The sequence below is a fragment of the Mesoplodon mirus genome, assembly GCF_964341445.2.
Source record: "Mesoplodon mirus genome assembly, chromosome: 13".
NCBI classification, from domain to species: Eukaryota; Metazoa; Chordata; class Mammalia; order Artiodactyla; family Ziphiidae; genus Mesoplodon; species Mesoplodon mirus.
In genome coordinates, this window is record NC_138989.1 from 23,776,117 (window position 1) to 23,786,475 (window position 10,359).

At 51.0% G+C, this 10,359-nt stretch overlaps 1 pseudogene across 1 annotated transcript; it reads right to left on the reverse strand.

Annotated features, from left to right (window-relative positions):
- Window positions 1-869: 869 nt before the first annotated feature.
- LOC309814791 (SEC14-like protein 3) lies at window positions 870-10,040 on the reverse strand (annotated as a pseudogene). Its single transcript has 12 exons — window positions 9,987-10,040; window positions 9,040-9,115; window positions 8,730-8,773; window positions 8,537-8,595; window positions 7,350-7,538; window positions 6,330-6,425; window positions 5,593-5,653; window positions 4,319-4,402; window positions 2,626-2,733; window positions 2,093-2,232; window positions 1,824-1,993; window positions 870-991 (listed from the first exon to the last, which is right to left on the reverse strand). The product of its transcript is annotated as an SEC14-like protein 3 (transcript).
- Window positions 10,041-10,359: the final 319 nt, after the last annotated feature.

A 10,359-nucleotide genomic window follows, 5' to 3' on the forward strand; every position in this document is an offset into this window, starting at 1 on the left:
CATGTACGTGGCCTAAGGGCAGGCGTGAGAGTGAAATGGGCTAAACTCATAAAGGACTTGGCACTGTGTTTGGTGCATAGAGAGCACTCACCGAATGACAGCTGTGGGTTTTTTTTTTTTATTATTGCCAGGCAGCAGCTAGAGCCAGATGTGACTTCCTTTGCTTCTAGGAAAGTGCCTTTAATTGTTTAAAACATAAGCTATGAGTTGCCAGGGAAGGCGGTGAGGGTGGTAGAGACGGGTTGGGGAAGCTGTGTGCTCTGAGTCAGACAAAGCCTTCTCTAGGCAGCTCCTACCTACCCAAGGGGGCAGCCACTGTCATAGATCTGGAGGCTGGGTCACCTGGGTCTCCAAGAGAGTCCATCCCCTCCACGGCTCTGTCCCTGTCCGAGGTGCTGAAATCTCCCCTAGTACTTATTTGCACACACATGAATCACTTGCTCCCTACCTCCATTCAACTTCACAAGTATATATTGAGCATATACTATATAAGGAGTAGCAGTAAAAAGAATTTAGATACATCTCCAACCCAGGTTGCTGATAACTCATGGAGAAAAAATTCAAGCACACAAATGCCTCAGAAGTGAGGACAAAGGCTAGGAGGCTCGTTTTCCTATTTTTTGGGTTTCAGGGACATCCACTTGTTTTTACCCTTGCTTCTTCCTTTTCTGCAACCTCAGCATTCTCCAAAGCTGTGCCTCTCGTACCTTTCCTGATCTGACCACAGCATATGCATTTTTCCCAAGGCAGCCGTTTCTTTACTTACTAGTGTCACAGTCAAGAGGACTACTGAGCAATTTCTGGGGGAAGAGTAGGATATATAGGCCGAAAGCAGAGGGTCAGGGGTCTCTTGGAAGTGAGGGAGCTGCCTAGACAGGGGTGAGCTCTTTGTCTTATTTCTGCATGCCCTCATCCGGAAGCAGCACCTACACTGTGAAGCTGACCTTCTTGGTGTGGACAAAGCTATAGGTATTGTCAAAGCTCAGGACATCTAGGGGGATAGCTGGACAGACGGGTAGTTTGGCCTGACTTCACGCTCCCTGTGCCCTGCCCTGGCCATGGGGGAGAACAGGCTGTGTTCCCACCTGCTGTGTTTGCCAAGCTGGACCAAGTTCCCCCGACTGCTTTTCCCTTCCCCATGGGAACTGCCATTCCTGAGCAGGGCCTGTGAACAGAAACTGACCTCCTCCTGGCATGTGCCCAGCCTGGCTTTAGTTGCACCAACTGGCAATGAGAACAATAGCCACTGCCTCCCACTGTGTCCACACCTGGACAGTCACATGACAGGTGTGCAAGGGGGGCATTTCAGAACATCAGAGGCCTCCCAGGCCCCTTGATGAAGTGGGGTGCAGGGCGAGCCCTGTGCATGCCTTCTGCCTCATTACAGGCACCCGAGAGGTAGGAGTTGTAGCCTCTGCTTCACAGGTGAGCAAACCTGTGCTCAGTAAGACTTTTGCTCGGGGTTATGCAGCTACCACAAGGCTGAAGTGGGACCCTGGTACCACACTCAGCTGTGTGCCTCTGGACAAGTTGATTTACCTCTCAGAGCCCCAGTTTCCTCCTGGGGAATGTCGCTGCCCTATTGTCCCTTGCCTGTGTCCTGCGGCCTGAGTGCTCTCAGCCCCTTCTGTCTCTGGCTCTTGGCACACGATAGGTGCTCTCAAGTGTAGACCGAATGAGTGACTGTATGGATGAATGGCACTGACCTAGGGCGTATGTTCCTTGTGGGGGGAGGTGGTCACTACCCCTCTGTTTCTTCCTATAAACCATGGCACAGGTGGCTCCAACCTTCCAGGGCTGGGGCCCAGCCAGGGCAGACTTACAGACACCAGCTTCCGTGCAGGTGAGGCTCCCGTCCTCGGGCACTAGGTGGGCGTTGTAGCGCTGGCTGCGCTGCATCTCTGTCATCTCCCCAGCCCGCTGCTACTCCCCCATCTTGGTCTTCAGGAAAACCCCGAAGCCAATGTCTGCACCGTCAGATGAGAACTGCCACCTGTGTTGGGGGAAGGAGGGGAACAGGTCGCTGCTCAGGCTGAAGGGTCCCTGAGGGTCTAGGGCCCAGCCAGGGGTGGGTTGGTGGCCTGTTCCTTACCTGAGGACACAGCCTGGGAACAGGATCTCGTACTCCACCTGGTGTGAGAAGCTGCGGTTGATCTGCACCAAGTGCTCGTACTGAGTCTTCACCGGGTCCTGCATGTACATGGACTTGGGGATCTCCCCACCATAGTTGATTTGCAGACACAGAGCAAGATGGGCTTGCTCTCCACTTCTTGCACTGTTCATGCTGTTTCTCCTACCTGAGATATTCCCCATCTCCTGGAAGTATCCTGCTCATCCTGTCCTCCCCTACCCACACCCACACCCTGGGAAGCCTCCTGTGTCCCTCCATCCTCAATCAGGGCCTCTTCTGGGAACTTCCCCTCCCAGCTCATCCCTCTGGGTCAAAATTTCCCCATTTCTTGTTTGCCTGCACAGTTGCTGAGAGCTCTGTCAGGGCAGGGCTGGGACTAACTCAGTACCTGGCTCACAGGGGTTTCTCCATAGACATTTGTGGAATGAATGAGTGGGTGAGAAAGGAACCGAGTTCTACTCCTCTACCCTCCCCTGTTCTGGGGCTCTTCATACCTTAAGTTAAATATTTGGGGTTCCCATCTGGGTCGGTCAGGGTCCCCCCAAACTGGGCAGGCAGTTCTTCAGGACTGATGAGTTTTAGCAAACCTTCCTTCCAGTTGTCTGTGGGGAGAGGGGTTGAAGGGTGACTATTGAGCATGGAGGGGACCCATCAGCCCCCCTCTTACCAGGAGGACCTGACCTTGGGGAGAAGCCCTACAGGAGCTAGGCTGCCAGGGCCCATTCCCTAGGCCCTCAGGCCTTAGGCTGCAGAAATGTCTTCCAGCATTGTATTACTATGGAAACATGTTTTCCCTGGCTGATGGGTTTGCACATTTTTCAGGGTCTCCCACTCATAAGCAGTCAAGATTAGAGTTGTCTCACTGTTTCAAGGAGCCTAATGAGGTCAAGGACCATGTCAGGGGCCACACTGTGTGCAAGTGGCATACACAAGTCAGACCTCTGGGTGGAGAGGGACAGCCCTGGGTCTTTGAAAGGACCGCCCCCTCTCTGCTGCTTAATTACCACGATCATATGCCCATTATTGTTCTTCATGCCCTATGCAAAGCTCTAAGTGTTCTGGATCCTGGGGTGTCACCATGGCCCCAGCCCTATAACCAATTCAAGTTATCCCCTGCTGTGGCCATGGGAGATACCAGTGGGATGAGAAGGAAGACCATAATGCCTGGCATCTCACAGCCAAATGCACAGAACCCTGTGTGCCACCAAAAGGGGCAGAGGCCTGGACGTGGGTCTGGAGTGTGGCAGTTACCCACACTGCTCCAGGATTTGGGGGCTACCTTGTGATCCACCCAGCTCCCTACCCCAGTGGATCTAGGCAGAGGCAGAGACTCAGGTATCAGAAAGGGAGAGAAAACAGGGATTTGTTAGATTCATCCCCATCCCCATGGATCCTCAGATCTCCTGATTTGATGATCTGACCATTCTGATTATGAGATGTTATCCTCCAAGCTCAGGGTCACCGGTTGAGTTTAAGAACTATTTCTCTTCTCTACTTCTTTTTTTCTATCATTAAAACATTTTTTTGCCCACTTATAAAGGTAATACATGTAATTCTGAAAGTTTAGAAAGTACAGAAATATAAAAAAAATTATAAACCACCTGATTTCTTGCTAACCACAAATTATTTTGTTGTATTTCCTTCTAGAAATATATTCTTGTTTTTATAAAAATAAGACCATACTACCCATACCACTTTATAATCTATTTTTCTTTCAACTTAATGACATTTCCCATGACATCAAATCACTTTTCATGGCTGCCCAATAATTCATCAAATGGATGCATTGTTATTTACTTATCCAGTCCCTTCTTAATGAGCATTCCTTCTCTGAATCACTTCTCCTCTTCCTGCTCTTCTTCCTCATCCTCTTCAGCCCAAATTGCCTTTAGAAGCACTGAGGTGACGAGTGTTGAAAAGAAACTGATGCCCATAGCCCAGAGGTTGACTAGCAACCAAACTGAAACTGATAAGGAGAAAGATGTGGAGGTTTTAGTCACCAAAGAGGTATGGCAGGGAGTAAGACAGAGGTAACAGGATAGACTCTATAGTGTAAGACCCATTTCATCTTTGAGAAGGAGGAGCCTCTGACTTTAGGTGATGTGTGGATCTCTGGAGGGGGTGATGGACCAAACTTACTCCAAAGTTCATATGTAGAGCTTAGGGGATGGAGCTGGAATTACTTACTTCCCAACACTATAATTTTCCTGTGAGTGTCCTCACTCAAGAAGGGCTTCATGAGGTTGTATCCCACAGGGAACAGTTTGGTGGCTGGAGAGATATAAGCAAGTATAATGGGGAAAAGATAATTCCACTGGGCCACTCTCTCCATAACAGTCATAGCCAACAATGTGGAGGAATCATGAGTTACCTTGGCAAGTTCCAATGCCCTGCACCTGACAAACCATCCAACCAACCGGTCAACTAAAACAACAAGCAGCCAACTAACCAACCACCCAATCAATCATCCAATGTATCAAACAGCCAGCAAACCAGCCAAAAAATAGCCAATCATTCACCTTCTCACCAACCCATCAATCAGCATACCAATCAAACAGCCAACCTACCAAATAGTCAAACAACCAATCAACATGTCAGCCAATCAGTAAACCAATCAGCTAATTGAACAACCAGCTAACTGCCCAACCAACTGCCTCTTCCAGTCAGTCAACCATTCAAATAACCAACCAGCCAACCATTCAAACAACCAGCAATCAACCATCCAAGATACAGCCAAGCAACAAATCAGCCAACCAACTAACCAATCTGCCAACTAGCCAATCACCCACATAGGCAATCAAAATGCTTACTAGTCACTCAGTCAGTCTACCAAGCTAACAACTATCCAACCAGACAACCAGATATCCAACTAACCACCAGTCAACCAGCCAGCTAAACAACTGGCCAAACAGACAAAAACTAAGCAATGAAGCAACCAGTCAACCATCAAACATATATCCATCTTTCTATCCACCCACCCACCCAAACAACAACCACCCAAATACCTATTGAGTTTCCACCTGGCCCCAGGCCTGTAAGGGATACAACAGAAGTGGAGAATCAGAGGCCCTGCCTTCAAGGAGCAGACAACCCAAGGAAAACAGGATGAATACACACAAGACAACTGGAGGCCCCAGAAAGCAGTTGAAAGGAAAGGCCAGACTGGGCTGCACCAGCTGCCAGTGCCAGAGGCAGTTTGAGGAGGGAGAGATCAACATGGGTGGGAAAGGTGAGGGGGGATTCCTGGAAGAACTGAGATTGGAGCTGCCTCTTCTTGCAGTAAAGCCAACCATAGAAGTTACCATTTATGGAGAAGTTACTCTGTTTCAGGCACTCTGATTTGCATTCAGCCAAGCAACCAACCTGCCTCACTGCTATCCAGGGAAAAAGGCACTAGTACTGTCCGCAGGGTGCAGATAAGGAATTGGAGGCACAGGGGAGTGAAGTCACCTGCCACACACCTTTCAAAATGAACATGAACTTCAGGGTCTCTGGGTAATTCTCTTCAAGGAGGCCAAAGAACTGTGGAACCAAGAAAGACCCCATGAGAGCCCACACCTCTTCTTCTCCTACCCCCATTCCCTTTGCAACCTCCCCTCTGGAGGATTCAGAGGCTGTGGAGGGTTTCCCTTCTTTCCATCACCTCCATGGCCCCTGGAGGAAATCTCACCCCAGACTATTGCAACCATAACCTAATAGTAATTACATAACAATAATCATTTTTAGAGCAAATGTTATAGCAACGGTAGTATATAATAATAATTTATGTAATAGTAAATAAAACGTTTACTGTTTATTAAACGTTCACTATTTGCCAAGCACTTGTGTATACACTTTACATAACAACTCACTGAAATATCCCTACATCCCTTTGAAGTGCAATCAGTATCCCCATTTTGTAAGTGAGGAAAATGAAGCATGGAGGGATAAAGCGACTCGCCTGAGTCACAGAGCTAGGGACGACAGGGCTGGGCGGGGTTTGTCTGAAGCTGGCCCCTATGGTCTCAGTACAGTGTTGTCCCTGAGGCCTGTTCTGTGGGATCTTCCAGCGAACATATCTTTGGGTCCTGAGCTGCAGTGATGTGGCCCAGGAAAGCTACCACCTTTTACCAGATCCTGGCTCTGAGTGAGCAGCAAGGTCACAGCAGGCCAAGCTGGTTGTTAAAGCAAGCAGGGGTGCCCAGGGGCCTTTCCCCACCTCCTGGTACACTTCCACCAGGGGCGTCAAGAAGTGCTTCAGCCCCAGGCCTTCACAGTCAAATATCATCACGATGGTCTCAATCTTCCTCCCCAGCTGTGAGGATGAGAGCAAGGATCAGGGTGCAGGCTCAGAACTTGGGAGATGGTGACCCCAGCACATGACCCTTCAGGGCTTCTCCCAGATTCCTACTCTGGCCTCAGATGAATGAGTGGACAAAACAGTGAATGCATTTACTACCCATCCATCCACCATCCATCCATCATCCATCCACCCATCATGGCTATCCATCCACCCATTAATTGACCCACCCACTCATCAGTTCACCCATCCATCCCTTCATACTGCTGTTTATTCAGCCATTCATCCCTCCATTTGTCCAACTAATATTTATTAAGCACCTATTTTGAGCCAGACACTGAAAGTATAGCATGTAGCTCAATAATCCAGAGTTCTTGTCCTTAAAGAGTTCACAGGCTGGTTGGGGAGACTGACAAGCAACCAGATCCCCATGGTCCTGAAGCGAGAGCTGGACAACATGGGAGCTGTGGGAACACACGTTAACTCAGATGGGGGCCTCAGAGAAAGTGACAGTTTGAGACCTGAAAGACAGATAGGAGAGAGTCAAGGGAAGTGTGGGAGGGCAGTGTGTGTGCTGGAGGTCGGGCTGTCCAGACAGAGGAACAACAGGGGCAAAGACTCAGAGGGAATAACAGTAGCTAGCATTCTGAGAAATATGAATTAGGCCCTGTATGCCAGCCATATACTTGCATTATCTAATCTAATCTTTGCGACCATTATTATTGTCCCTGTTCTATAGGTGAGGAAACAGGTTCAGGGAGGTGAGGTAACTTTCCAAGGTGGCAAAGTTACCACCACCAAAGTTACCACTTTCCAAGGTGGCAAACCAGTACACCCATCCGGGAAGCGGCAGAGCTGGTGTTTGACCACAGAGCCCTCTGACTGTGACAGCAGAGAGCACAGGTGTGTTCCTGGGACCAAGTCCCCTGGCAGCCTCACCCGCTCTGTCTGCAGGTCACACTCGTGCAGGATGCGCTCACAGTCCCTCATCTTGGTCTTGAGCAGGTCCTGCTTGGTGACAGAGAAAAGCAGGCCCTTGGGGTCAAGCGGCCCGATGATGTCATACCACACAGGGCAGCCGTCACGGTCACAGCCACACAGGGCCCCAGGCATGTACTTCTGGATCACCTGGGCATGGACAAACACATGAAACTTGGCATCATGCACCTCCCAGAGATTCCCAGACCAGGCTGCCGTGGGTGGCCTGAGCCAACACACACCGTGGTACAAGCACTGTCCCTCTGCTGGAGGGCGGCTCTACTGTCCAGGTAAGAAAACTGAGGGGCTTGCAGGAGGGGGTCTTGCTCACAGCAGGTACATGGCTAAGGCAGGTCTCAGCCGCGCCTGCTTGAGGCCTCTGGGCTCCTTAGTTCTGCCCCCAATGTCTCCCGTGTCCCTTTCCATGGAAAGGAGTTGGGCTTAGTGATGAAGAACATGGATTCTGAAGGTCACAGACCTGGTTCCAAAACAGATGCTATTGCTTCCCTCCTGTGCATCCTTGAGCAAGTGATGCCAACTATCTGAGCCCCATTCCCCCTCCTCTGTTGGGGAGAGTCCCCAAGATTACACAGTGCCTGACTCAGAGCTTGTGCTCCGACTCAGAGCTTGTGCTCCACAAATGAAACTAGGACCACTGCTTTACTAAGACGCCGGTGGTGGGACTCTTCTCCCCAACTTCTTGGTGAGCTAAGTTTCTTTCCCACCTAGACAGGATGCTTTGACCAAGGCCCTAGGGGTGAGGGCTCAGAGCCACGAGCTAACTGTGGTGGTGAAGAGCCTGGATTTGGAGGACAGACAAGCTTGAGCTCAAATCCCAGCTCCACCTTGGGGCTGTGGGACTTCGGGTGTTCTGCTTAACCATTGCTGGGCTTCAGTGTCCTCATGTGTACAATGGGGACAACAGTACCCACTTCATGGGGTTGTGAGGATTAAATGAGATCATGCAGATAAAGTCTTAACTCAGGCTTGGACCTCATAAGCCCCCAGGAAATATTCATAATTGTTAGAGGAGAGGTGCCTGCACACTCATGGTCTTTGCTACCCTCCACTCATGGGCCCGATGATCCAGAGACTGCTCGGGTGGTAAGTCTATAAGAGACTGGGGGGGGGTGCGGGTATTGGCTCACCTCAGGGGGCTGCCAATCAGTATGTGGTCAATGTCCATGGTCTTCCGGAACTCCATGTACTGAAAGGGAGTTGAGTGGTAAGGTCTCACTGGGCTCCCAGCACCCCTGAGGAGGGGATGGGGGTAGGGGCTGGAGGCAGGGATTGCCCCCACAAAGCCCCTTGCCAAATTTCCAGGGAGGGAATGGGTCTCACCTTGTGCAGCATGGCCTCTGATTTCTGCAGGTCAAAATTCTGAGCTGTGAGGACATGGAAAGAAGGCATGGGGTGGGAAAGAGGTTGCCTTGCAGTCATCTTGCCCTAGTCCTGGGCGGTGGGGGGCTATGGAGGGCATTGGGGGCCTGGGTGGGACCTCCCTTTCCTGTACCCTCCCCTCTCCTGCACCTGAACACGTGAAGCAAGGTGGTGTGGTCGGATCCTGAGAGCCTTGGGTCCTTCTGGAGCAGCTGGGACAAGGGCCCTCTCACTGCCCCCTCACCCTGACCTCCCCTACCTCTGCCCTCACCTCAGAGCCAGCGCAGAAGGAAATAGTCATCTGGGTTGGGCAGGGCAGGCAACACATCCTGGACATTTTCTTGGAACTGGGAGGAGAGACGTTGATTGAAGAGGTTTTCACACTGAGCCTTTGCCCCAGACTCAGTGATTGTTTTCGACTTGCCTCCTTCTCTTCCAGTGCAGTCTGGCCCACAGTGAGGATGGGTGGGTGGATGGATGGGTAGGTGAATGGAAGGAAGGATACATGGGTGAGTAAATAGAAAGAAGAAAGAATGGATGGATGGATGGGAAAAAAAGGAAGGACAAATCAATGAATAGTGGATGGATAGAAGGAGAGATGGGTGTGTGAGTAGCTAGATAAGATGGGTGGGTGGGAGTAGGAGGATGGATGGAAGAAAAGATAAATGGGTGGATGGGTGGGTAAGTAGATTGGAGTATGAATGTATTCTTAGTTCTTTTCATGTGTTAGCCCACCAAGGCTTCTGTCTTTTTTTCCATCCCATTTTCTACAAAAACATGGTTAGTGACTATGCGTCCTCTTCCCCACTGACCGTGGGGATGACAACACACTCTACTCCATCTCATAGCTCTTACAGACAGGTCACCTTTCAGTGTCCTGGGGAGTGAAAGGGAACAGAGTCAGAGGGCAGACCATGAGCATCTTCAGCTCCCACCTAAGGGGAGGTGGGGAGGGGCATGTCAGGTAAAGGTCTCTGGGTCCGGCTCCTGGATGAGAAGTCAGGCTTGATCTGGCACCCACACTATTGCCCGGAAGTGGTGCTGTTCCCTCAACCTCTGCCCTGGACAGGGCTGATGTCACCGGGCACTGGGAGACCCAACCCTGGGTGAGGTGATGACAAAGAGACAATGTCAAGGACATGCTGAGCCAACAGACTGGGGCAGTGTTCTGGCCACCGCCCTCCCTCCTCCTCTCAGCCCTTTTCCCCTGGCTCTCACCTTGGCCAGGGTCTCTGCCTGCTTGGGGCTCAGGTCTCCGACTCGGCCACTCATGGTGCTGGGTGAGGCTGGAGGAGTGGAGGCCACTGCAGGCAGAGGCCAAGCCCGGTCTGTGGTCCTGACCAAGTGGAGCCTTTTGCCCCCACTTCTGGGCGTGGCTCCAGGCGCCTACTCCTTGGCCAACTGTTGGGTTGCACATTACATAATTGGGATTATTAAGTGAGGTCCCGTGCTTGGCTCTGGGATAGTTTGGGGTGGAGGGAGGCAGGTGTACACGGGAGGGCGTGTCAGAGGTCCCCTGCCAGGTGGAAGAGGCTGGGAGGAAATGAGGCTGGCTTCCCATGGCATGGGAGTCCAGGTTAGGTACCTGTAG